Source organism: Sciurus carolinensis, chromosome 4 (assembly GCF_902686445.1).
Source record: "Sciurus carolinensis chromosome 4, mSciCar1.2, whole genome shotgun sequence".
Lineage (NCBI taxonomy): Eukaryota > Metazoa > Chordata > Mammalia > Rodentia > Sciuridae > Sciurus > Sciurus carolinensis.
This window is the reverse complement of record NC_062216.1, coordinates 42,784,411-42,812,356: the sequence shown is the minus strand read 5'-3', so window position 1 is coordinate 42,812,356 and position 27,946 is coordinate 42,784,411. Positions and strand designations below refer to the sequence as shown.

Below are 27,946 nucleotides of genomic sequence, written 5' to 3'. Positions count from 1 at the left end.
ACATGGTTAGGGAAGAGATCTTTGGAGCAATTAGGTAGAACCTTTGTCAAAGCTGAAAGACAAAAGAGGATTTACATTAGTTGAGTTCTTTTCTAAAGTCACAGGTTTTAGTCCTAAGAATCACAGGCTAACTGAAGATGTTTGGATTGAGAAAGTTAACTTTTTTTTCCCCCAGCAGATACAGTCCCAGCAGGAATCCTGGCAGAAGGAAACAGAACCCAGCACAGTGTTGGTCAAATTCTGGGCGATTCTTGATTAATGGCCAATGTAAAGAAAACCCAGCAAGAAGCCAAGTGACAGGATGCAGGGAAATGAGCAAGGGAAGCCGTGTAGGACTGAAAACCATTGCAAAACCATTATTTGGTCTTAGTTAAAAGAGAAGCAGAAAAACACGAATTTAAAAGATAACTTGTCATCACAAGGACTTCTCGTACTTGTTCCAATCATTTATTCAACATTTCATTGCTTACCTTAAGGGATGGGCAAATGCGACCAATGGAAAGTTGCCTTTTCAACTATCAGATCAATAGCCAGTGTCTAATCATTTGGGAAAAAATGGGGGATTTTAGCTTGAAGATAATAAAGTCACAAAACAGAACTAATAATAATCAACTCATTCAGTCTCGATACTTATAGCAAATCCTTTGTTGTGAACTTGAGATTTAGTTTGGGTTGTATTTGGCAAGTGTGGGAGGACAGGGTGTGGAATATATTCAACTACAACAGTCCCTTGAAATTCCCTGCAATTGCATAAACTCAGGAGTTCAGGTTTGTTTGTGAAATCCTCAGAAGACAACAATCTTGGTTACTCCTGAAAATGACTAAGTTGGATTTTCTGTTTCATTTCTAAGAAGGAACCTTGACAGATTTAAAAAAAAAAAAAAAAAAAAAAAGATTTAATTTGTTTAAAAAAAAATTTCACTTCTAAAATTTTCTCTTATCTCCAGTAGTGCATGTTAGAGCTCATAATAGATCTGTGGTCATCTTATTCTTTCTACACCTACTCAAAGTTTAAAAGCTAAGAAATTACCAAAGACGTAATCAATAATATCAAATAAGAAATGGAATATAGTAAGGCTAGTGTGTCAAAATACTCAGCAATCTTATTAGAAACTTGTTAGAAAGAACTTGCTAAGTTTTGTTAAAAGATGAGATGCCTTTTATTGTTATGTGGACATACTTATGTTCTTGTCTCAGGAAATACCAAAATCAGATGCGCAGAATGGATAAACTCTAAGATTGGTATTCTGACAAAATCAGCAGTTTCTAAAAGTTGAATATATTTGTTTATCCCAAATTGTTGTGCTGCAACCTAATCACAGATTAAATACAGGGTATTTAAATAAAGGGAAAGTGTCTTACATTTTAAAATAGAAATTTTTTAAACCAAGTGAAAAATTTTAAAGCAGATCCTTTCCTTTGAAAATTAGATGAAGCATCTTGAGTGTTTTAGTTTTCACTCCTTTGTGCAATGCCTCCTAGCTGTGGGATTTAATTGGAATAGGGATTTGGTGTCAGTGTCCACACCTGTAATTTTACTCAATGTTATTAATGATAATTTGCATAAATAATCTGTTTTATACCTTGAAAATAAATTTACATTAGTAGAGTCTTCATCACTTAGAACATTTACTTGAACGTACAATTCCCTAGAAATCACAGTGCCATTTAGGCCTGGGATTCCTTAATGGAATCCATGGATGAATAAGGGGTACATGAACTCTGAAGATAGTAACTGGGATTTCGTGCATGTACCATTTTCTGAGGTAAAGTTCCTTCCATACCATTTATTAGAGTCTTTTGGTAAAAAGTGCCTTAAAGAACTGTTTAGAGTATCACATTAAAAGTATGAATCTGGCACTATGCCAAATTTATTCCTAGTTGATGAATAAGGCAACGTTACGTCAATATGAAGCAAAATAAGGTAGACCTATCTGCCAAACAAAAATAATAGTATAAACGTTTTGTTCAATTCAGTGCCAGTGTTTTGTTTCATTTTGGATTAAAATTAACAAGAGTTTCACATTGCGACTTTAACCTTATCAGAGACTCCTAAAGTAAACAATAGCACAGTATGAGAGACCTTGATTGTGTAACTTCTGCTCTTGCTCTCTTGGATATCGCAAATGCCATTTTCTTAGAGACCCATTCCCAATAATCATGCCCACCTACTCACGTTATTGGAGTTTTCAAAATACCAATCGCACGCACATTACAAACTTTTATTTTCGCGGTGGAAGTAGTACTATTCGACAAACACAACCATCTAGGCTTCTATGTAACATTATATTTTCTTATTTCCCAATTGTTCTCAGAATGAAAAGTAAACAGGGGACCAAGAAAAGTCCATTTACAAGAAACTTCGGAAATGCCCCTAAGGTTACGACCCCCAACGAAATGGAGAACTTCTCCTCCAGCCAAGGCCCTGCTTCCCAGGTTTGCGCCCACCCACCGGGAGCCAGGCGACCTCACGCCCACGTGTGCCAGCGCTGGGACCCAGACGATTCCAACTGTGCAGAGCCGGACGCCGCCCACCCGGAGGATTGGCCAGCTGCTGGACAGACCCGGCGGGAGGCGGGCTCCGGGTGGGGGGTCGGCGAGTGCGGGGGCTGGAGAAGGCGGTGCCCCTCCCCGCCCCTTGCCCCGCCCCCGGAGCAGCTACACAGAGGGACGCCCACGTGCCCAGCCCGCCTTGTGCAGCTCCTCTCCAGGCTCTCTACTCTGCGCGGATCAGCGAGGTGGCAGCCGCTCTTCCAGCCACTTCCAGCCCTGCGCGCAGACAAGCTCGCCCACCACCGGCCCCTCGGTTGGTCCAAGCGCAGCAGTAAGTTGCCACGTCTGCCCCCGCACGGAAAGGCGGCCTGGGCGCTGGGGGCCGGCGAGCAATAAGTGTGGCGGGGGCTCCCAGGCCGCGTCCAGCTGCGCGCAGCTGCCGGGAGGCCGAGCTCCAGCAACTCTTAGAAGGAGATCCCGGGAGCTGTGGGCTGAGGCTGCAGCTGCAGACCCTTGCAGGGCTGCGCTCCGCGGTGCGCCTCTCCTTCTCCAGTCGCATCGGGCTCTGCAGCAGCTGCGCGAGTCACGAGAACTGGGAGAGAGCCTGACACCGGGACTCCGTGGGGTCACTCTCGTTCCAGGGGACCCGGGTACCCCTTTCCGGAAAGGCAGGCCAAACCTGCCTCTGGGACTTCTGAGAGGTCCCAGAAGTAGCCTTCCACTCCTGCAGGGTTCTTGGTTTAAATTTGGAACGTGACTTGGGTTGCTGGAAGCCTTTTCACATCCGGCTGGGGACCTAGTCAGATAGGTAAAATGGCCCCTCCTGGTGTTTAAATTGGTATTTTAAAGTAAATGGGTGTAGTTTTAAACGTGTTTGAGATAAGGGGTATCTTTTAAGCCCATTTCGTGAAGCTTTCAGCCTTTGATTTGGAAATTCACATCTTGAGGCTTAGGGAATCATACTAAGCCTGTCGCCCCAGAACGTCGGTTCAACCAGAGAATATTCCACCTTCAGTGTTCACGTATATCCAGTCTATGGACTAAGGTAACACAAATGCTACCGTACTATATCAAAGAAATACATTTAGCAAATTCGCAGAGTCATACAAGACTTTGTAAGTGGAAACTACCTAGATTTCAAGAGTAAAGTTCATTCTATTCAAACTTTAAAACGTTTATGCAAAACTTTAAAAGAGGGTTTTAGGTGACTCATTTTGAACTGATAAGACTGACCTACATGTTTGTATTGGGACTATCTTCAGATCTTACTGGAACAGAACTACCTGAATCCAGTAAGTGTATGTGGCCTCTGGCCTGATAATTTTTCATTCTTGCCTGAGCCCGTGTTTTAAAACTTTTTTTTCTCTTTCTTCCCTCAGTATTAATAATAATTATCTCCTCAGGAAAGTGAAACGTTTTATCTTTGTTGTCTTTCTCTAAACATATACAGGAAAAAAGCATTCTATGTTATACTTTCTTACGGTTGCTTTGAGATTTTAAATCCTTTTTCTTCTAACTTCACTGAAGCTTGACTGAAAATGATCTCTCAGTGCAGAACATGAACCTTTTTTCTCCCTTTGCTAAAATGTTGCTGGTTGGCTACTCCAGGGTGACTCTGGGAGGCCATGTTATATATAAACATATATATTGATTTTTCAAATTTCGTGCCTTGATTTGTGAATGTCATTTGCCTTAAGCCATTTTAATCTTTTAGGGTATGCCAGACCTTGGAGACCAGACTAAAGCTTTGTGGTATCTGCAGAGATTCTCTTTACAGAATCCTCGACTTGTGTAGCATGTCATCATAGCTTCGATTCCAGAGTCTACGGTCATTGTCAATGCACTTAGAGTTAGGAGTCTGTAAAAGGAGAATAGAAGCTGGGAGGAGAGACTTGGTAGCTGTGGTCATTTGAGAAGTCTGAGCATTCTCTGGTGTTTTTCATCTTGTATTCCCATGTCTTTTTGCCACTTGAACACATGGGTCTGAAGAATTTTAAAGTTCATGTTTGTCCCACTACAAACATGCTCACCTTTGCAGAGTGACATTGCCTGGTCCCCATTTCTTCTTTTCTCATAGCTCATTGTTTGTCCTAACTGTTCTGTCCAGAAATGGAAACTGCATTAGTGGCCATTTCTTCTCTTTTTTGGCCCTACTTTTTCAAATGGTTCTTCCCTTGTAGATTTTCTCGGATGACTTCACTTATTTAGCCTAGTTAATGTCTTCCTTTCTGATTTGTTATATTTGTTTGCCCCCTGCCCTGTGTGTGTCTGTGTGTTCAGAGCCATCTGCTGGCTTTATTTTTGTGCCCTTCAGTGACCAACTTTCAAAAAAACAGAATCTTGAAAACACCCTCATATTGCTATTTGCTTTACTCTTTTCCCAAAATGGGTATGAACACATTGGTTTCGAAGACTAATTTCTTATTGCTTACTGGATTCCAAACATTTTGAACAAAAATAAAGTTTTCAGTTGAATATATTTCTGAATTTTCACATTTGGTACTGCATGCATCCTTTGAGTGCTTTGCAATATGAATGAATACTTAAGGTTTCACTTAGGTGGTATCACTTGTTGAAAATGGCTTATAAAATGTGTTTAACTTATTCTAAACCTTTATGTAGTATTCAGATCCTGTAGATACAACCTTGAACAACAACAAAAAAACTCATAAATTATTCTTTCCATTGTCTTATACTTTAGCAACACAGTGTGTCTCATAACACATTAGTGTATCTCTATGGTTGAACAAATGCCACTATCTGAACAATAATGTGTAGCTCCAGTCTTAGAGGTATTTAATAATTATTTTTACATCTGGGAAATTCTCTGTTGATGGAGAGTTAAAAAGCAGTTTTTAAAATTTTGTCATAACTATATAAAAAATAATACCACTTCCCAAGAGGTGATGTTGGAACTGTGTGCCATCAGAAAGCAAGCCATTAATGCATCTCATCTATGAAGATATTTACAAAGATGATACCACTGTTTCCTCATTAAAAGCACTTGTGCTTAGCATTTTTGTTTGACTGCTAATAACAAATTTATCCCAACTTCTCTTTATTTTCCTGTTTCTTGTCTTTCTGGCTGTTTTAGAAGTGGTTAGTAGCTGTGGAAATGTGGATGCCATTTTGACAAAACTAAAACAAATGGGGATTCATTTCCCGCAGGCACCAGCTAGTCAAAATGCTGACAGCATATGATTCATCTATTAATTTTTCTTGTCCAGCTTAGTAAACAGAACTGGTATATGTTGATCTGTGGAAGCAAGGAGTATGCTATTGCTTTTCACATGCTTATAGACTCTTAAACTTCAGGTATTTCCAAGAAAGACCTCTGCTGCCATTATGGTAACCTTCTCACAGGTAAGTATAATTAGTATTGACTTAATAAAAGGTATGTGTGAATGTGGCTATTGCTTAAATGACTGGATTCGAATATGTGGAACACATCTCTTCTGTCCTTACTTAGGCTTAGTTTGGATCTCTGTCTTCAGACAGATCTGTGGTTCCCTGTTTTTCTGGGTGTGTATTGATTTGATACATTGCTGAAAATCTTGGTTTTTCTTGACACAGAACTTTATTCACCCAAGATCAGATCATCTAGCTCAAGTATGTCATGTATTGGATTTTATTCCTTAAAAATGAAAATGAAATAAAATATGAATCTATACCTGCACATCGTAGGAAAATAGCAAAGTGCTGCAGTGTGCTAGCACCTCTGAATAAGGCAAATGAGATGAGAACTTTCCATGACCTTTCTTCCAGGAGTTTAAAAAAAAAAAAAAAAAGCACTGTTATATTCATTTTGGAATATTTGGTGAACAATACCACAACAAAGAATTTTTATGTCCCTTGTTGATTCTTACTAGTTTTTCCCACACTTGTGGGAGAAAAATCTCTGCTTAACCCATTTTGGCTTTATCAAGGCTCCCTATACATACAGTTGTATCAAATACAGTGCTTGCCCTCCCCATCAAAGCTCACTTCTTTCCAGGGGAGACCTAGTGATCAGAATATAGAGCTTGCAGTCACTGGGGAGACCAAACAAGGCTGTGATCCAGATAACTTCATTTTGTACTGTACTGGTATCTACTCTAGGGGTCACATTTAAGATAAGTAGATTCCTCTGAAAAACAGATGTTTGTCACTTCAGAACATCAAGTCATAAAGTAAAAATTAAAGCTCACTTTTTACTGATTTTACTTCTCTGGGCAGAAAAATGTGAGAGTTGATACCTTGATCAAAACAATAGATTGTTTAGCTAGGATCTTTTCTTGCCTTGTCTGTGATGTCTAGCCATATCATCTTGGCAAATGGTGACTGGCGGTAGCCACTAGTGGAATTAACAGTTAATTTATATGGAAAAAGTAATAATCTCTTTGCAATTTCCGCATTATTGGGCAGTATTTCTGAATACAGTACCGTTTCTGCCTTTTAAAAAATTCCATTAGACTTTCTAAAATTTGAAATATACTTGAGTGGCAGAACTCAGAGATCATTAATGTATCACATGCAGTGTCTGTTTTACCAGAAAGTGGATTCTTTGTTATATTCCCCCGGCTCACCATTCATTCTGTATGGTTTTTCAAAGAAAGTATGCATTTAAGTGGAAACAACTGAATTTGATTTTTGTGAAACTAATGCGTAAAATGTACCACTACTCATATGCAAAATTTATAGTATTTAGTAATTGTGTGTGCAACCAAATTATTGAGTGACATTTTGATACTTTGGAATTTCCTTGGAATAGGAAATAGGACTTTGTAACTTTGATTCCAAGAATATCCTATGAAGTTGTCCATCATCAAAGTTTAGTTCATCCATCATGATGAATGAATGTGTGTTGTATGTGACTGTGATCTGGATCTACAGTCGGTAGAGAAGCACAGAATAAGTAGCTTGGTTCTTGTCTCTGGGTGTTGACATTGAGTAAAGGAAATAAGTCCACTTAGAGTTCAAGGAGAATAAACCATACAGAGAACTGAAGAGGAGAGGTAATAATCTATTCTAAACATTTTTCTAAAAATATGTCCTGTGTTCCAGAAAAAGACTAAATACTCAAACTTAGGTATTCAAACTTAGGTAACAGTATCATCAGTACTGTTACCATTATTTTAAAACCATTACCAGTTGCTTTTTGGTGAAACTTGGGTCCTGAGGAATTGAGTTTTGTCTGAGCAGTTCTTCACCAAAATTTGCATTGGGGGAGGACTAATCCTTATTAATGATTTAGCAGAATTTCTCATAATTTATTACCTCAGGGCTCTAGAAAATTGTATTTAACTGAAATTTTAACTATTGAAAGATCCGAGAGAAAAGTTAAAATGTATAATGAGGTTACATTTTATTTAGTTATTATTTTTATTACTTTGTGGTACTGGTGATTTTACCCATGGGAACTCTACCACTGAGCTATATCCTCAGTATTTTTGTTTTTTACTTTGAAAGAGGATCTCATACATAAAAAGTTGCATCCTCCTGCCTCAGCCTCCTGAATAGCTGGGATCACAGGTGTTGCTTCACTGTGTCCACCCAAGAGATATGTTTTAGATGGAAATCACAAAGATTAAAGTTCCAAAATTGCAATCAAATTAAGAATGTGAAATTAATTTCTTTCTGTAATTTGAATTGTTACACTAGGCAAGCTTGATTTTACATAAACTTAGTGAATTTACTACCCACAAATCCTGAGAAGCTTTCAGCTATCCCTTGAATAATTGCTGCTGCAGCAGGAGACCCTCTGAAGACCACCCAGAAAGCAGTCAGCATCTTCCAGTCTTGGCTTTCAGCTTGGCATGGACAAATTGTTGATGGTGGAAGACATTCTTGTCCATTCCATGTTCGAGATGGAAGACATTCTTATCCATTCCATGTTCGAGGGGAAAGAGTTCTTCATTAGAAGGAAATGCATTCAGTTTAGTGACCTACCATTGGTTATTAGGTAAATATATATATTTATATATATATATATATTTATCTATATTATATATATATACTTAAACATTATATATATACTTAAACATACATATATATTTTATATGCACTTAAATATATACATACATATATATATATATATATTTTTTTTTTTAAGAATATTTTCCTGTATCCTTCACTTCCTCTCAGACATAGCTCTTCTCTTGGAAACAGTGTAGTCATCCATGAAGAAATGAATGTGTTACCACTGCCTCAACTTCCAGGTTTCTGGTTCTTTAAGAAAAATCTTGGTAATCATTCCTGAGATGGGAGCTTAATGGGGAGTGCACAAGAAATTAATTTATGTTTCAGTGTACAAGGCATATTATTTAAAGGGATGCTGGAGTGAGTTCATTTCTTCTAGTTGAAAAAACATCCCAAATGTTTAATGACCCTTGGGTACTCAGAATTCCTTTCATCATGCTTGGCCACGCACTGTTTTCTTGACATTGTTGGTTCATCAATGGCCAATAAATATCTGTCATTTTAGTTCTTGGGTTAGGTATTGGGTAAACATTCATTGTGTTGTATTTTAAGTGATAATAAGATTTTAAATGGTCTTCCTCTAAATAAATTAGTGAATAAAATTTTCAAAAATCTCTTCTTTGTGTTTTTCCTTCAAGTAAAGAATATTTTTATTGAGTGAATTTTCCCCCTTTCCTTTAGAAGGATGGCTTTTTTCCAGATATAGATTTTTTTTTTCCCCCCCTGAAATTTACTGTATTTTCACTTCAACAATGTTCTTGGTCTCTTCAAATAAAGGGCACTTAGTGTTTTTACATGGGGTCAATAGTTCAAAGGATGTTTGTAATTTATCCTAGGTATTTGTTCTGATAAAAATTCAAATAAAAAACTTCCTGACAGTTTGTATCAACTTGGATATGAATTTCTCTGGGAAAAACTCATTCCTAAAAATTTAGGGTACTCTGTATAGATTTTTTGTCTGCTTTAATGATTATATTAAACAACAGAGTTTTGAAAATCTTTTTTTTTCCATAAGGTGCTTTTATTTCACAATTTTAATCTTGAATTGTAGTGATATTTAAAAATGTTTATGTAATTATAATTGGAAGTACAAATATTAATAGAATTGGTTTCCATTTGGGGATAAAATTGAGGTCATTTTGAGTTGCCAGAGTAACTTTATTGAATCTTTTTGTTACATTTCTAAACTAATTCCTTGGAGAATCCTTGTATGTTCAGAATTATTTTCCTCCTAAATCCTCTTCCCTTTGGCATTTTTGTATATGACAGACAAATAATATAGACAAAATTACATTAACAGTTCTGGAGAAGTTAAAGGTCACATTCTTATTAGGTAGAATAGTTAATACTTACAATTTCAAGTCCATGCTGTTTGAGCTGTCTCTGAAATATAACTGCAGATCTTGAAGGACTGGGTAACTGGATCAAGTGGGAGAATTAAAGAGATTCAGGTTGAAAATGAATGAAATAATTTTTAGCAATCTTTTCTAATAATCTTAGGAAATACATTTAGTTTAGTGACCTACTAATTCAGTTTAATTTAATACCTTAATTTATGTAATTTCACCTGTACTTTGTGTCTATAAGATAGGTCTATAAGATTCTTTGATGTTCAGAGACAGAGCTCTTCCTTTACCCTAATATGCTTGCCATTCTTTTTATATTTCTAGTCAGTGAAATAAATAAGAACCTAAGCTCACAGCAACCGTTCTGTATAGAAATGGCTTTCATGATGTTTGGGGGAATATATAGATACTTTGTGATTAAATAGTGTATCTTCCCATTCCACTCAGTTCACTTCCCCATAAAAAAAGAATGCACATAAAACTGCACCTCAACATCCAACAATTTTGTGTGAGACTTTTGGAAGTTTAAGATTCCATAAATACCAACAGTGGTCAGCTATTGTTTCAAGATACCAGGATACAGGGTCATGATTGTGGCTCAGTGGTAGACCACTTACCTAGCATGCGTGAGGCACTGGGTTTGATCCTCAGCATCACATAAAAATAAATAAAATAAAGATGTTGTGTCCATCTACAACTAAAAATTTTTAAAATAACCAGTATAAAAACCTTGCAGTTAGAAGCCATTTCAACTCCTTGGAAAATATTGCAAGAGAGAATTCTTTGGGGCATGATGGGGGTCTTAGTCATGTATCCTTTCCTCTTGCTGATTTAAAATGGCTTTTGGTCTTCAGAGAAGGACTGAGAGTGTCTCTGGGGTAGGAGTGGCAGTGGAGGGCACTCTGAGACAAAGAGCTGCACTGGTAATACTGGGATGACTGTTCTCATTTATACCACGGTAGAAGTAGTTCCTGACCTCAAAGGAACATTTTGGACTTTAATTTCCTGCATCACCATCTTTTCCTCCAAATTCTGAGACTCACAGATTTCAACATGTGCCTCTGGATGAGAAAGTAAATTTGATTCTGAGTTTTAGCCAAGATTATTTTGAGTATTTGTAAATGTATCAATAAACAGGAAGAAAAATAAGAATGTATGGGAATAGTCAGTATCCTCTTTAAAGCTGAAACATCTTTAGAGTGATCATGAAATCCATTCTTGCTGCTTTGATGGATCTTGTGGAAATCTCTGGAAATTAATAAAGAGTAGAGTAAAACCAAAGAGGTCATGTACTAAAGCATCACTGTGGGCATTGTCTGTTTTTAACCTGTAAACCTATGGTTTTCCATTTTCCTTTAGTGTGTGTGTGTGTGTGTGTGTGTGTGTGTGTGTTGCTGGGGATTGAACCCAGGGCCTTGTGCACACGAGGCAAGCATTCCACCAACTGAGCTATATCCTCAGCCCTTTTCCTTGTTTTTAATAATGTGCTGAGTGAGTAATAATAAGGCAAAGTGAGGAATTTTAGAGTTGATTCTCTGCTGAAATTCTTGCTTGATGCATGGTTAGGATTTGTAATGTTTTGTTGCCCCAAGGGGAAAATAAACCTTTAAAAAATGCATCACATTTAGTGGTTGTGTAGGTGGAGTAGGGCTTATGTGTGCAGTATTCATCAAGAAAATAGCACAAAACACATTCACATGCCATTGAGGAACAATTGTGGGTGTAGATAAAATTTGTAGTACTAGAGCTATGAAAACATCGAGGCTGGTCCCTGTTTTAAACTCTTCTGAAACTGGAAGTGTCACCTTTGAAACAAAATCACTTCTTCATTAGATGGTTGACGCGTGAATAAGGCCTGGTATCCTGGAAATAAGTTTAATTTTACTATTGTAAAAATGATGGGAACTAGGGAGTATTTGTCTAGCATGTCTAAGGTTTTGGGGAGTGAATCCCCAGCACTCTGGGGCATGGCATTTGGTTTCGTATTTCAAACTCTAAATAGTATATTTAAAACTGCCCTACGGGAACTTTCTAAAGCTTTGGAAGTGTTCAGTTCTCATCTCCTTGACTGTGGAGAGTTTCCTAGTTTCTGGTACTACCTATATGCTGAGCACAATGCTAGATGCATTTGGAAGGGAAGTAAACTCCTGAGAATGACATTTTAGAGCTCTCTTTTTATAAGTTAAGAAGCTGAGGTCTATGGAGGTGTAAGTCAGCTGAGATTAGATAGTGAGGGACCAGGTGAAAACTATAGTCCAAGCACTTTGACTTGGAAAACATCCTGATTATATCGGGCCATTCTGCTTTTGTAAAAGGAAATCATAATAACTATAGTACACAGCCTATGTGGAATTTTATAAATAGGATCAAAATACAATTTTAACTGAAAGGTTTTTATATTTAAAAATTTCTTGGAGCTCAGTGTGTTTGGATAAGACATTTTAGTAGCATGACATTCTTAAGATAGGAATAATTTTATTAAGTGGCATACATTTATGAAAAATGAGCAAATATAGCCAATCTAAAACATAAAGATATTGTAAATATAGGTTTTAAGCCATTTAAAGTCATTAGGATTTCAACCTTGTAAATGGTGCTTGTTTGGAGTGCTGTTGGGGTGTGTTAAAAAAACAAAGCTGTGTGAATTTTTACTTTTTTCTTATTTTCCTAGGTAACAGATGGTTTGCACTTAGTTCAGTGACCCAAACAAAAAATAAGCAGACTCTGCATAAAATTTCTGTTGATAATGCATTTTATCTGCACTGAAGTGGTTCATATGAACTTTTTTGGATAATGAATAGCATATTTACATTGCTCTGCTCTTTTTTGCTACAGAGCACAAGAGAGATGTGAAGGACAAACAACCTAGCATTGCTGCTTTAAAAGTTATTCTTGTGGGCTAGAGTTGTGGCTCAGTGGTAGAGCACTTGTGTAGTACATGTGAGGCCCTGGGTGTTCATCTACAACTAAAAAAATAATAATTTAAAAAAGTTGTTCTTGCAAATTATTTTAAAATTTTTTCTGTTTTTACCATATTGCCACTCTACGTATGCCTGGTCTCTTTTGCAAAGTGATAAATGTTTGTGACTTTAAAAACAGAAGGTACTATTTATAAGGATTTTAAACTTTTAAAACCACAAAGAGCCAAATCATTTCTGTAAATCCAGTTTTGAAGTATTTAGTGCATTCCAGTTTTGCATCTAAGCTTGAATCCATCATTTGTCTTTCTGTTGATTGGCCTTTGCATGGTGGGCATCTTTCACGTGTGGTGGTAAAAGGATCTACTAGCAGACACCAGCCTTAGTGTTCAGGACCAATAGTAGTTGAACATTCAGACCCTCCATTTTAACAATGGATCTTTACTTCACCACATGTAGTTTTCGTGCATTACATATTAGACCAGGGGAATCAGTAAAAATTGAACAATGTAACTTGACTTCTCATTTTGTATGCATGAATCAGAATTCAGGTTGCTTTCAAGGGGGTGGGGGAATGTTCTTTTTAAAAAACTAAGTATAAAATAAAAGAAAAAAATTATTCTTTGTTTTTCTTTACCGCCCCCCGCCCCCTGCAGGATGATAATATGTAGAACGATGTGTTAAGGAATAGTTTTTCTCTAGCGTCCATTTGAATAGAACATCTACTGAAATTTCCTGGATTGGGGCTGGGGTTGTGGCTCAGTGGTAGAGCGCTTGCTTAGCATGTGTGAGGCTCTGGGTTCAATTCTTAGAACCACATATTAGTAAGTGAATAAATAAAGGTCTATCAACATCTAAAATTTTTTTTATTAAATTTCCTGGATTGACATTTTCCATGTCTTTAAAGACATGATATTACTTTTTAGCATCAGCAAATCATGGGATTCTAGACTTAGAAGCAGCCTATACAGTACATTTCATTTCAAGCAGAACTGTGTCTGACCATTTCTCATATGTGCGTATAAGACTAAGCTGGCTACTGTGTACAGACTTACCTACAGAAAACTCAAAATTTCCCAACTGGTAATATAAATGACAATATTTTCATATTTAAAGACAATAAAACATTGAGAATATCTATTACTGCAGGGGGGAAATAAGCATTTTTTTCCCTTACCATCTTAACTCCCAATACTACAGTGCTGATTTTTCCAAACTATTTCGGTGACTAGTGGGACGGCGTGGTTAAGTTAGTGCATGGCTATTCTAATTCATTACGCCGTAGGTTTTCCCACCAATAGCGTCCTGTGTTCTCTCCTGACCACAGGGGTATGATGCTGCTCACAGATTTTAGTGACCCTGATTGGTAACTGTGACATTCCTGGAGCAGTGACTGTTTTAAGAAAGATTAGTTTATCATCTGTTGTTTTCCTTTTCCTTCCTTTCCCTTCTTTTCCTCTTGCTCTCCTCCATTTTCTTCTTCTCTTTGAGAGTGTGTGAATGGGACACCTACTTAAACCTGAGTCTGGTGCTCACCAGAGACACACCTGTCAAGTCTGATCTCTTTTGTAGACCTTGTTCTGGGCACGTTCCTTAACTCTCTACTGTCCTTGGCATGGAGGTTGTATCATCTCCTTTGGATCAGATCACCCTTGAAGAACATGGTTATGTGCATTGTGGCACAGGCTCTGGGGAAGGTGCCAAAGTGGAAAGAGCCTGCATGCACTCAGCATGTTTGTGGTACAGGTGGGACATCCTTGCTGTCCTCTCCCTTGCTAGTTCTCTACACTCCTTTCCCCTCGATCCTTTCTGTAAATATGCAAACTTTAGGATAATTGACAAGCTTTTCAGAGGATAGAAACAAACCAAACAGTGAATATGGGGGTGTGTTCATGGAACTCTTTCGAAATCTTTATCCGCATCCATTTATACCATCATGTTAACCTTGCAAGGAAACATTGCTTCGGAGTAACTTTTAAATGGAGCTGGAAAGGGCTCAATGCAGGATTTGAATTGAACTAATACAGTTGCTGCTTTTCAAAATTCTGTTATTTTGTTACTGTTCAAGTGATTTAGAGAATAGATAGAATTCAGTAAATTACCTCTGTATTCTGTATAATCTGTCTCTAAAGCATTAAAGTGTTATATGTATATTTAACATTTTCTTATACATAAGCAATTACTTGTTTTAGATTTGGTTTTTCAAGGACAATGACCAGATTATAAGGACTTTTCTGTTACAAGTCTATGAACTGGTGACTTTCCTAAGCGTAAACAGCAACATTCTCAGTTTAAAAGATTTCCCATTTGCAACTTGGACTCCTGAAAGTTAAAATTTAGAGTTAGAACCCATTCTAGTGCCACTAAAGTTTATATTCTTTCTACAAGCTACCTCTTGACAAACTGACATGTAGAACCATTGGTTTCACAAAATAATCTGTCCTTCTAAGTAAATCACATTTAGAAATCTTTGACATTCTGGCTCAGAGATAAATTTTAAACTCCATAATCTCAGTTTTATTGATTATAATACTATGACTGCTCAGTAGCTATGGAATGCCTAGCAAGTGCAGGACTTTTCTGTGTACTTAGATATAGACGCAAAAGGAAATGAGCTTTTGGAACTTATATTAGTTTGTCTGTACCCAAAACTGAATTAAAAAAAGATGTGGCTTTTTTTTCCCCTGAGGTCCCAGAGTCACACAATCCAGTATCATTTTTAAAATCATTAAAAAATAGAAGCCCAAGTGATTTGGAGCCAAAAATGCATAATCTTTTCTCAACCCTCCTAATATATTTTACTTTTAGTTTTCTGTTAACCACAATTTTATACACATACAATAAGCGTTTGCCCTTAAGCTTTTTTAAGTGTGAGGTAGAGTAGTGTTAAGTGCATTCACATTGTCCTGTGACGGGGAGCTCTGAACTTTTTAATCTCGCAGAGCTGAAACTCTATACCCGTTAACTCCCCTTTCCCCACCTGCTCCAGCCCCTGACAACCACTATTCCACTTTCTGTCTCCATGAATGTGACTACGCTAGGTACCTCACATAAGAGGAACCACACAGTCTTTGTCCTGCTGTGACTGGCTCGTTCAATCTACTATAATGTCCCCAAGGTTCATTTGTGTTGCAACATGTGTCAGAATTTGCTTCCTTTTTAAAGCTGAATCGTATTCCAGTGCATGAATGATGAATACCCCATCTTTTATCCATTTCTGTCTTTTATCCATGGATGGACACTTGGAATTCTCCTTTTTTGGCGGAGGAAGGCCATTGTGAATAATGCTCCTACAAACATGGGCATGCAAACCTCTCTTTGAGACCCTGCCTTCTTTTTGGTGCCTATCCAGAAATGAAATTGCTGGAGCACATGGTAATTGTCTTAAATTTTTTGAGTTCACGATACTATTTTTTCAGTGATGGCACCATTTTATATTTCCACCACCACACAAGGGTTTCAATTTGTGTCCACATCCTTATACATGTTGTTCTCTATACCTTTTGATAGTGGCCATCTTGATGACTGTTAAAGCATTTTATAGTTACCAATTTGCTCTAAGTGTAATTAAAAAAAAAAAAAAACTAACACTTTACCTTTATTCACACACATAAAGAACTTAAATCCTTTATTTTCCAAAATATAAGAAGTTTCAGTTTATTCCTAGGAGTTTTTTCTCCCTATGCAAATCACTATTTTATATAAGGCTTCTCTCAACCTGAAAAGTGCATATAAATATTAAAGACACCCTCTTCCCTGTAAGGGTATAAGCTCCGCTAGGCATGGTGATGCACACCTATAATCCCAGCAGCTTGGAAGTATGAGGCAGGAGATTTGTAAATTTGAGGACAGCCTCAGCAACTTAGGCCCTAAGTAACTTAGTCAAATCCTGTCTTAATAAAAAAATTAAAAGAACTGAAGATGTGGCTCAATTGTTAAGCACCCTTGGGTTCAATCCCTGGGAAAGAAAGAAAGGAAGGAAGAGAGGGAGGGAGGGAGGGAGGGAGGTTTTTCGAGGGTACAGGCTCAACCCTTAGGAAGAAAGGAAAGAAAAGTGTACAAGGGCACAGGCTCAGCCCTTAGAGGATTGCTTAGGCTTCCTTCGCCTCCACTGATTTGGTCCCAGTTCTCTGGATCCATGCAAGTAACCTAAATAAATGAAGCAGGAAGTGAAAAATAGGAAGGAAGGTGGGGAACTGGTGAATCAGAGAGTGATCAATTTAAAAATTCCGTGTGTCCTAAAACACTTTGAGCATTGGAAGCAATGACTGATAAACAGTTAAAAAGAAATCAGCAAAATCCCTGACATTCTAGAAAGTGTAGATGTGGAGTGAGTCTGCAACCCAGAAGACCATTATTTTTATTTTAGATCTCATTAATGTCAGAACACAGTGATGTAGAAAGCAATGCAAATACATATTCCCACCTTAAAATGTATGGAAAGATGGGAGAGTATGTAGCAGCTAGTGACCTTTACGCTGTCTGATTGTAGAGTAACAAGTTTTCTGGATTTCTCTTGAAGCACATTTGAATGGAAAGAAAAGTCAGTTTTGTGTCTTAGAAGGATAGAGACAGTAGAGACTCTGTGAAAACTTGACTGAGAAGAGAAGGATAAAAAGAAATCTGTCAGTATGGGATCTGGATATTCCCAGTATCTGATGGAATGGATTGGGCTAAGTAGGTAAATGATGGAGCATCTTGTAGGAAATTGCTTTATGTCTGATGGATAAACTTATCTGTAGAACTATAATTAAAGGCAGTGCCTGCTATTCTGAGCTAAGTGTGTCACTGGAGTACAGGGAAAAAGGGACAGAAAAGAAAATTACAGTTGTTAATACCGAAACAGACTGTTGCATCAGATGAAATTTAAACTTAAGAAAGGTTTACCAAATCAATATTTATTTGATTCAAATAGTCATGGTGTAAGGCCCCTTGACACTTTTGCAGAGTGCATCAATAAGGCAGATAAACCTCATAGTTTTTAAATTTTTCTAATCCCTGTGGATTTATATGACTGCCACTTTTTTTGGAGGACGAGGATATTGGGTGGAGTGTGTGTGAATTCTGGGACAGTGTTGACTTTGGTGTAAACTACCTACCAACACTCTTGATTCTTGGCTTGTACATAGGCAGGGAACCATAAGATAAGCCTTATTTTTCAGCCACAAAAAAGAAATCATATCACTGAATCACAGAATCTGAGTTGACAGATATTTTAGCTAATGTCTTTTCAACTAAAACTGTTTCCACAATTCCTGGTTCACTGGTCCTCTTTTAAATCATGACAGAAATCTGATCCCTTTATTCGTAGGCTGCTTCTTATGAGTAAGAACACTTTTTATTAGGGACATCTGTATTTTATTGGACCAGCATTTTACTCTTTGTATCCTTTACTTACAGTTTTGTCTTCTAAGGTAATAGAGAGTTCTTACCTTCATACACATTGCCATTTACAGATATAAAGTTCTCATCTCTTCTGTGATTTTTTTTTCCTGAGAATGAAAGGAAGCTTAATGTAGAAATAATATTAATTTCTGTCTCTAAAAGTCCTTGAGGTGTGTCAGACAATTTTCTTGTTCATTTAATTCTTAAAATAGTTCTGAGTTCTGGTTCAAAGATGAGAAGACTGAGACTCCAGCAACGTGTGCAGACTCACATGGCCTGACTAGTAACTCTCGGAGCTTATTGGCTGAATTCAAGAGCTTGATTCCTCTCTGGACTGCAGCTCCATCTCTGCTTATTATTCCCCAACACCTGCAGTTTCTTTCATTGCTCAAGTAATGCTCATGGTATCCAGGCGCATTACCCCCTCCTGATTCACACTTTCTACTGGCTTACTTGGTTTAACAGTTAAGAAGAATATGGGGGTCTAGCCAAGCATGCATTCACTCAAGAAATATTTTGGTGCGTGCTATATGTCAAGCACTTGCTAGGTATTTGGGATACACCAGAGAGCAAAACAGCCCAAATCCCTCCCTTTATGGAGTTTAGATTCTCACAGTTTACATTTTGGGTCAAGCTGCTCTCCCCTTAACAGTGGCTGTTCAGGAGTGACATCGTCTGAGTGTTAAGTGGGCTGCCAAGAAAATGTCAAATGACACAGTAAATATGTATCTAATATCTCTACCCGGTTACCCCTTTTCATTACTTCAGACACACATTCCTTCAGTAGTCTTAAGAAAATCCTGTTGATTTTAACTAAAACTAAATTATTTCTAGGCACAAAATCTTTTCACAATAGAAGGCAAAGATCCCTGATATTACCAGAGGTCATTTGAAATAAAACCTTAAACAAAATGAAGACATGAAAGTATGACTTGGAGGGCCAAAAGACTTAATTTGTTCTGAAATAACGTTTTGAATTCAGAATGATGGAAAGAATTGAGAACGTTAGGCATTGGAGAAGCTGGAAAATGGATTAGGAATGAACTAGATAAATTGTGAAATATGTCCAAATTTCAGCAAGTGTTTTATTTTAGTAAAATTCTTCAGCTCTTTATTGTAGGTGGCCTTCTTATATTCCATCATGGGAGGTTTTATAGCTAGAAGAAATGATATTTAATAAGTGGAAGATTTTTAGTACAGATGTAAGTCATCATTCTTATCTAGTTTTCTTCATCTTTTAAAAACTGATTTTCTCTACTGCTTACATTCTGGTAACTATTATATTTTCAGTCTTCAGGCAGTAGTGGTTTTTGTGACTTTGAAAGGCTAAAATCTATTGGAGAGGAAGTTTAAAACTTCCCAAATCTTTCAGATGTATTTTTGGTAACATCTTGATGATCACCTTCAATTTTTCTTTCATCAGCTGAGTGAAAGGTGGTCTGCTAAGAACCTAGGAGCAGGCAAAATTCTGCATTTCTCATAGCTTCTAGGTTGTGTGATATAGAGGAGAAGATGACTTGAAGCTACACAGGTCGAAAGCTAGCTCGGTGATTTTGATCTAGTTACTTAAAAATCTGAGCTTCAGTTTCATCATTTGAAAATGGGATGCTTCTTCTGAAAGGTGGTGAGGATTAAATAAAGTCACATGTGCTAGGAGCCTAACACGTAACAGAAGAGCAATCTGGTGTAGAAAAATCTTGCTTAAAAATGAAACCCTGGGCTGGGGTTGTGGCTCAGTGGTAAGAGTGCTTGCCTAGCACACGTGAGGCACTGGGTTCGATCCCCAGCACCGCATAAAAATAAGCAAATAAAATAAAGCTAAAAATTAAAAAAATAGAAATTCCCTTTGAATTACATTCTCTCCCCATATGATAGCTCAAATGGTTATTCCTTCCTTCCTTCTTTGCTCGTTTCACAAGAGTTCCTCTTCAGCTACTATACTGAGCTGAATGATGTAATCTTTAGCCAGCATTGGCTCTTCACCAAGCTATGGCGACAAGTTTCTTTCCTGAAGGCACACACTGGATAGTGTTTCATCTCAGTTTAGAATGTGTGCTTCATAACAGGACTATTTATTCGTAGAGAACTGCCTGTGCCTCACTTCCTGGGATGTGGTAATTAACACTTTGCTCAACACAGCAGTCAATTTCCTCAACCCCGTGTTCATCATGGAAAACTGAACTCTGGAAGGAAATGTAAACTTCATGCTTGTCTCTTAGATGGTGCAAACCAATCAAAAACTTCAGTGGCTACAACACAGTAGAACATCAACCAACAAATTTTATTTTTGTTTTCATTGTAAGACTTCATGCGGGGTCCTGTGGTGCATGCTGGTAATTTAGGATGCTAAATAAGGCAGGAGGAGCACAAGTTTGAGGCCAGCCTCACCAACTAGGTGAGACCCTTAGCAACTTAGCAAGACCCTCTCTCAAAATGAAATAAAGGGACTGGTGATGTAGTTCAGTGCAAAGCGCCTCTGGGTTTGATGCCCAGTATCAAAACAAACAAACAAAAAAGCCAGGGACAGTGGCACATGCCTGTAATCCCAGGGGCACAGAAGGATCTTGAGTTCACCGCCAGCCTCAGCAAAAGTGAGGCGCTAAGCAACAAAATAGGGCTGGGAATGTGGCTCAGTGGTCGAGTGCCCCTGAGTTCAATCCCCAGTACCGCCCCCACTGCCCCACCCCCCACAAAAAAAGAAGACTTCATTACATTGCTTCTAAATGCTAATGCATATTTTATCCTATTGTGGAGAGTCAGACAGACTTAATTTAGTAGCTTAACCTTGATATGTACTAGTGTGTTAGTCTGCTCAAGCTGCTGCAACAAATACCATAGGATGGGGGCCTTAAACAACAGGCATTTATGTCTTATAGTTCTGGAGGCTAGAAGTCTGAGAAGAGGCTGCCAGGATGGCGGGACTCTGGGGACAGCTTTTTCTGACTTGTAGCTAGCCTTCTCTGTGCCCTCACCTGGTAGAGTACCAGTTCAGGCTCTTCTCATGGGGGTCCTTCCCACATGGCTTCCTTTAACCCTGCCTCCCGAAGTTCCCACCACCAAATACTATCACACCGGAGGGTTAAAAACACATAAAAATTTGGAGGGGCAGGTATGTAAACATTCAGTCCATAACTAGTAGCTAGCAGTTGATCTCTCTGAGCTTTGTTTTTTTCACCTGTAAACTGAATGTAAACTAGAGATAATAAAGGGTACCTACCTCATAGGCTTGTTGGGTAATTTAGTTAGGTTAACATAGCTAATGCACATAGCCCAACTCCTAAATTGGTGTTCCCTTGATAAAAGTTATCTTTCAGTAGTGGCACCAGAAGTAAATACCATAGCAATGGTAGTAAATCTGTGTACATTTAATGAATCTGTCTCATTCCAGGAACTTAACCAGAGTGCTTATCAGATTGTGAATTGATAATCAAATTCTGTTTAGGCAATAGCAGACACCCTTCCAATGTTCTTGCCATTTTCTCTTCCCTGGTAACTGCAAGCTTCCTGTCTCTACCTCCTTCTCCTCCCAGATCCTGATCTCCAGGTCAGCCTTCCTAAGGTTGAGGACTCATTGGGCTCTTCTTTTGCTTGTGGCCCTGCCTGTATATAGCTGTGTATTTCCATCTGCCTCTTTACTTCAAACCCTTCAGCCTGTTTCTCTTAACTTTTTTTACCGCAGCTTCATCTTGTCTCCCGGCTCACATCAAGATCACATATATATAAAAAGATGAGAGGTTCTCTGGGTCTTCAGACTACAGGCAGGCACATCGCTAAGACAAATGTTCACGTTCAGCTTGTTGAATGCTGGTGGGTACGGACTTTAAAACTGGAGACATTTTGAGATTTAGATAAGTAACCCAAGCATTTTAAGCCTTAAAAACATTGGTTTTGTGTAACAACTAGCAAACATGTTTTAGGATCAACTCTTCAAAAGTAGAAACTTTATTATTATAGTATATGTTCCATCAAGATAAATTTCAGGGCTGGGGTTGAGGCTCAGTGGTAGAGGCACTGGGTTTGGTACTCAGCACCACATATAAATAAATAAATAAAATAAACAACTAATAAAAATATTTTTTTAAAAGATAAATTTCAAAGCAGAGTCATCTTATGCTTAGGGAATCAATGTGTGTGTATATACATGTACCCTTATCCTTAAATAAAAATTATCAGTATTATTCAACACAGAAATGTACTTTCACTTCAAAAAATTAAAACATTTTAGTATCTTTTTCAATTCAAAGATGGTGGTAAACTGTGCAAAGGAGGGGTCATATGAAGATGCGTTCAATGGGCTGCCCTCCAGCTTTATCAAATGAGCATGCGTTGAGAATGAGTTGATGAGCCAAATATAGATGATGCTGTAGTGCAGGGCTCAGGCGATGGATGCCATCCACAGAGGTATCAGTAGGGCTCTCAAAGGAGGAAACCCGCTGCTTCAGAGAAGGCAAGAGGAAGTTTTATGGAGAAGCTGGCATTTGAAAAAGACAACAAGAAAGGTGTAAAAGGACATCTACACATTAGAGAGGAGGTTTAAAAGATATACTTGATCATGAAACAGCATGAGTAAAGAACTCTGGAAGGTATGGGACCTGTTGACAAGAACACACAATTCTCCTTGACCAAAGTAAAGTGGAATGTGTGGGTCTGTGTGAAGGGGAAGGGAAGAAGAGGAGGATCGTTATAATAGCTCCCATTTATTGCTTGCTTGTCAGGTGCCAACACTGTTTCAAACAGTTCACTTTTATTGATTGGTTAATCCTAAGAGAGGAAAAGTCTAGCAATATGGATTGAGGTCATGGTAGAGACTTTGAATGCTGGGGTAAAGAATTTATGTTCAGGTCCCCCCAGTGAGGTGTCTGAATTGCAATAGGGAGTAATGAGCACCTGTGAAATCAGAACTATGGGGTGAACTTTAGATTGAAGGAATCTAAAAGTCCCCATAAGCAATAGTAGTATTTGCAAATTTGCAAGGCTTTTAAGAAAGAGGATATATATTTTTAAATGAAGTAACTCGTTAGTTTATTTTACAATCCATTATTCATTTGTGACCACAAAACTGCTATATAAGATTTTTTGAAGGCATCTTAAAAGCTAATCAGTCGTTACCTCTTTGAAAATTGTTTAAAATCTTCATCTAGAGCTAAGATACGTGCCACTGAAATGACCTTTTGTAAACCTATTTCAGGCTTAGCATTTTTTAGATGGAATTTGATTTTGAAAGAAAACACATAGTACCATAACGATATTTACTCTCACTGATTTGTTGATATTATTGATTAGGCTAATATATGCAAGGTAACTACATTTTTTTTTCTGATCATCTTTTGGGTCTTTTTGTTTTGTTCTTTTGTGTGTGTGTGTGTGTGTGTGTGTGTGTGTGTGTGTAGTCCATGAGCCTTTTTAACATACTTGTTTCTAGGAAAATATATTTAAAACATGAAATTGTACATTTTGATGAAAAGAGGTCAAAGAAATGCTTATATTTCAGAAACATGGAGGGAAATACTTGTAGATCTTAGGCAATGTTTGGTGTACTTTGTTTCTCCCCCGTACAAAAAAGCTTGTAAATGACCTGTGCTTGGTCTTTGTGATTGATGGCAAGGGAACAGAGTGCAGGGTTCTAAGAATTTGCATCAGATGGATTTGGCAGTTTTCTACTAGTTCCTTGGTATTTAACTCTAGGCACAGTTTCTGTCCCTGTTAGTTTGTGTGTACTTAGGAGTTATACTGACAAAAGTTCTACTGCTTGTCCACACTGATCCCTGCCTGCCATCCATCTGGCGCCTCTGGAATTCCATTCCTGAGCTTCACACGGTCAAGACAGCCAAGGCAGGACTTAGCCCAGAGAGGATCCAGTAGCCCCAGAGAGGGGCTCTTCACAGGAAGGAGACGTGGCACTGGGCTGTGGCCTCTTTTCAGCTTTCTGGCAGCAAGTGTCTCATTAGCATGGGGTGCTGGGACACACTTGGCTAAGGAAGAGAACCCAAGAGGCGAAGGCTTGAAGGAAACCCAGCTCCGAGTCCACACCCACAGTGATGCATTGCTCGTGAGCAGCCAGGGAAGGAAAAATCAAACCCAAATGCAGAGGCAAGTTTCTCAGTGCTTTCATTTTCCTGTTGAAGGTTTTGTCAAGCAGCTTTCACAGGGAAGCCTTCCCCGAAGCCATGCTTAAAAAAATTACATTTGGAAAGTTTTTGTTGTTGTTGTTTACTTATTTATTTATTTTTTAACAGAGGCTACAAAATGTGGTTGAGACTGTGCCTTTAATGACTCTAGTGGCTGTAGCAACTCAGCCTCTGAGGCAGAAGGAGGAAATGGTTCAGGATATACTTGGGGCCCTGAGAGTCTAAAAACCTTACTGACCACAAGAAACAGGGCTAAGCATGTGTCCTAGGACTTGAGTGCATTGTGTACTTGTTTGTGCCTACCCCAGTGAGTGGTCAAAAGGAGAGACTGAGCAGGATTCTTTCTGTGTTTTATCCTGTTTTCTCAGATGATGAAATAAGAGAATGTTGCTTGTCCTCCTTATCTGTTTCCCAGTTTTTATCTGGTTATATACATGAATACCTAAAATAAAGACTGGGTTCTTGATCTCCCATGAAGCATACGGTGGCTACTGAACTAATTCTAGCTTATATCCTTTCTTTTCCTTCTCAGTGCTGGGGATTGGACCAGGGCCTCGTGCATGCTAAGCAAGCATACCACTGAGCTACACCCCCAGCCCTGAATTCTAGCTAAAATATCTTGTAAGGGAAAATATCCTTTGTGACTTCTCACAAGTATCTGTCAAAGGTGTGGGGAGGGTCATTTCTTTATCCCTTCCTGCTGGGTACTGACTGGAATGCAAATATGGGGGCTGGAGTTTGAAGAGCTTGTTTAGATCATGAGGTTAATGCTACATAGTGAGTTGACCAGAATAAACTAGAAGGAGCTTACATCACTGATCTGTAGGCCTCAGCAGATGAACTCTAGACCTGCCTGATGGGACCTTGAAATAAGCTGCGTGTTCAAACCACTGTTGTCTGGGTTTTCTGTTCCTGACATCTGAACTTAATCCTAATGAATCCAGGGGACTTGGTGGTAGAGGAAGTTAAAATGAAGATAGGCAAGAGAGATTCAGATTTTCAGTATAGAAGAATTTCTTAAACAGTAAACAGTGTTTAAAAAACATAGAATGGACTAATACATTCTGAGATTACGGTATTAAAACAGCACAGTTATTCTAGGGTAACTTAAATGTCCTTTTCACATAAAGTGGGGCATTTAAAAACTTGGAAGGTGTTTGCTGCCCTACAATTCTACAAAAACTCTGAAGTAATTCTGATTTTCCTCAGTATGTCCATAAACTTTCAGACGTTTGAATTTCAAAGTAGATTTGTGATTGAACTAACCAGCTCACCAGACTGCATTGTGGTCAGATTTGTCTGATAAAGTTTCCTTTGAAATTTGCTTCATGACTTAAAATTTGATCAGTTTTTGTGTATGTTTCTTGTGGGCTTAAAAAGAATGTGGATTCTCCAGTTTCTCAATGCAGGGTTCTGTGCATGTTAGTATAACACATTTACTTGTGTATTTGTTCATTGTTTTTCCAAGTGGATTAATTTCCATGAGAGTGAGCAGTTGTTTACTGCTCTGTCATTAATGACTAGAACAGTGATACATAGTCAAGCTGATTGCTGTTTGTAAGTGAATAAAATCATGTTAAGTGAGCTGTTCACATTATTGTAGCATGGGTTATTTTTTGTACTTTAAATGTCAATAATCAAGGGAGGTGAGCTGAAGTCTCTCACTAAGCATGCATGTGTCTATTTGTCCCCATATTTCTTTCAGTTTTTGCTTCATGTTTTCTGAAGCTGTTTTATTTTAGTACATTGCTATGGTTTAGATGTGATCTGTCCCCCAAGGGTTCGTGTGTTGGAAGCTTGGTCCTCATTGTGGCCATGTTGAGAGGTGGTGGGACCTTTAGGAGGTGGAGTTGAGTTGGAGTTGGTCAGGTTATTGGAGTTGTTGCCCTTGGGAGAGGTTAAAATTGTTCTCCTTGGAATCCTGAATTAGTTCCCATAGGGTTTCTAGAAGAATAAGATTGGCCTCTCTCTTCACTGCGGCTTCCTGTCTAGCCATGTGATTTCTTCTTCTTGTATGCACTCCCTCTGTGAAGCCATCCAACATATGAGGCCTTCTCCAGAGCTAAGCTGATGTCAGTACCATGCCCCTGAACCTCCAGAACTTTTAGTTAAGTCAACATTTTTTCTTTATAAAGCCCCCAGCCTTAGGTATTTTGTTATAGTAACAAAATTAACTAACATAGACATATAGTTGCATTTATTCAACTAAATAATAGTAAGTTGAATTTTTTTCTATGTAATAGCTCTAATTATTGGGTTTTTAGTCTCAAAGTCCATCATATCTTATATTAACATGGTTAGTTAATATCTTATATAGACATAACTAACTGTGCTTTCTTTATTAGAATTTGCCTGAATTTTCTTTCTCTATTATCAGCAATTTGCCTGTTTTTTTTTTTTTTCTTTATTTGTTGTGATTATTGGACTGGTTGTTCTTTCTCCATCTACTTCCAACCCTTCCATGTTCTTTTGATTTGATGTATCTCAGTAATAACATATATAACAGCAGTTTTGAAAACTTCAAACAGATGCTCTTTGATTTTGGCAGGAAATTTTGTCAATCATATGCACTGGAATTCTTGATATTTTAGACATTTGTATCATCTTACCTTGTGTTTTATATGTGCCCCATTTCTTATATTCTTTTTTCCTCCTTGTACTATTTGGATTTTATTATTCCATTCATTTCCTCTACTTGTTTGAATTATACGCACTGTATTTCTTTTCTTTTGGTGCTTAGATCTGAAATTGACCATGTATGCTTTTAAAAAGTCTATGGATTCTCTTTCCTGGTAATAACTTATGTGTATCATTGTGTTCCATTTCAGTTCAGGAATTCTTTAACTATGTCTGACATGCCATTTAACTCATTTACTAAGTTTTAAATTTTTCTATGATTATATTTTTCTAGGGGGTCTGTTCAGTTCTTTTCAAAATCTACCTGGGTGATTTTGTTAGTTTTCTGCTTTGATCTATTTATTTTTTTAATTTGATCTTTTATTTTCTAAAACCTTTCTACATAGTTATTCTTTATGCTTAGCCCAGATTTCCCTTATCTGAAGTTTTAGGAGGTTAGATATGTTATTTCTATTAACTTTCACATGTAGTTTTTATTATGTAGCAGTTTACTTAATAGTGTGTGTTTGGGATTTTTTTGATTGTGAACCTATATTTTGTTGAATTTCATAGGTGGGGATTCTGAAGGCCAAAATTAAGTAGACTTTCCTCCAGAGAGGCTATTCATTAGTATATAAAACATGCTAAGTCTATTTTATTAGGTGTGCAAAAATGCTACTGACCTGGACCACTTGAGTCCTCTTTGTCTTGCTCTAGCTCTGTAGTCTGGTTCCAACTTTCTCATCTTGAGGTGGGCCTATGACTTGCCACTTCTCTAGGCATCTCTCCCCATCGCATTAACTTTCTATCCACTCTTTTGCTTCCATCTCATTCATCCCCCCAATAACCTTTTGTGAAATTTTCCTCACTTTCTGCTGGGTGCCACTCTATTATGTCAACATATATTCAGAATTCAGTTGTGGGGGAGGTTATAGGAAAGCTCTTCAGAGTATCCCCCCACTCTACTTCTGGAAATGGAAATCCTGTGTAGTTGCCAAGAATTAATAGTATATGAATATTTCACAGTTTTCAGCATGTGTTTATCATATGGGAAAGATATCCTTATAAGAATTAACAATAACATAAATTTGTAAGATTCAGA

At 37.8% G+C, this 27,946-nt stretch overlaps 1 protein-coding gene across 4 annotated transcripts in view; it reads left to right on the top strand.

The window, feature by feature from the left end:
• Window positions 1-2,679: 2,679 nt before the first annotated feature.
• Window positions 2,680-27,946, top strand: part of Slc7a2 (solute carrier family 7 member 2) — a 66,047-nt gene continuing 40,780 nt past the window's right edge. For 2 of the 4 annotated variants that reach the window (XM_047549385.1, XM_047549384.1), the window contains exon 1: window positions 2,680-2,824. The gene's annotated coding sequence lies outside the window, so the exon portion shown is untranslated. Of the gene's footprint in view, window positions 2,825-2,853; window positions 3,539-8,029; window positions 8,435-27,946 lie in introns of those variants that run through there. The other 2 variants (XM_047549382.1, XM_047549383.1) reach the window with 2 other exon arrangements.